This window comes from Nannospalax galili, unplaced genomic scaffold (genome assembly GCF_000622305.1).
Source record: "Nannospalax galili isolate Female #2095 unplaced genomic scaffold, S.galili_v1.0 scaffold85, whole genome shotgun sequence".
In the NCBI taxonomy this organism is placed as follows: domain Eukaryota; kingdom Metazoa; phylum Chordata; class Mammalia; order Rodentia; family Spalacidae; genus Nannospalax; species Nannospalax galili.
This window is the reverse complement of record NW_008358866.1, coordinates 4,130,066-4,131,043: the sequence shown is the minus strand read 5'-3', so window position 1 is coordinate 4,131,043 and position 978 is coordinate 4,130,066.

The following is a 978-nucleotide window of genomic DNA, read 5'->3' as shown; positions in this document are numbered from 1 at the left end:
CCTTTAGATAAGATTGGGGTCTGCTGTTCATTTTCCCAGTTCTATGCTGGGTTACTATCTGGGAGTCCCTTGGGCCACCCTGGCCAATAACTCAAAAGAAGGTATCTCCTATCTGGCATTGTTGCTTGTTACATAGCCTTTAGCTATATATATATGGACTCTTTAAAAATCATATTGGCCCCTTTAATCTGTGGTTATACTTTCCTTTTGGGTGTTTAAGGCCATACAGTTGGCCCAGATAAACCAATTTATTTCTACTCTTAAAGTCATTTGAGGATCTGTTCCTCAGGGGTCACATGGGCTTGGGAGGAACCCCTGGATCCTTTCTATTATGAGTTCCACCTATGTGAGGATAAGTCAAAGGTCCTACTCGACCATGGCTGGCTTCACTTGGAAGTATGGAGGAAATGATTCCTCTGTGTTGACCCTCTTTTTGTAGACTGGACACTGGTTCAAGTCCATTTCGTGGGATCTCCTCAGCCTCCTTGATCAAGAGGACAGGTGACCCACCACAATTACAGGACATTTTGAGAGATGCTCATAGTCCCCAGAACTAGTCGACCTAGGAGGGCAAGGAGCAAAAACTGTCCTTTATGTCCCTCTGACCAAATTATTATAGGCCTCAAAGAATGTCTGTTAAACATCCAAGAAGGTTAGTTACACCAGTCTTGTACTTTTAATTACTGTGTGTCATGTAGATAGAGCTTGGGCAAAGACCAATTGCTCTCAGATAAACCTGACCTAGACATATATTTCTTGATCTGCTATGTATAATTTGTCAGTAGGGTGTAGGAGTAATATGGTTCACTCTGGTTTTCAAAACTAGATAGGCATTGTTTATCTCTCACATTGTCTCACCCCTCCATTGTGGTTTACCCACTTAAAGTGCCCCAATTTCCCCCCTTTCTCCCTTACTAATACCCTTCTCCTGTGGTCCTACCTCTCTTGAGCTCCTTCTTTCCATTTATCCCCTAGGTT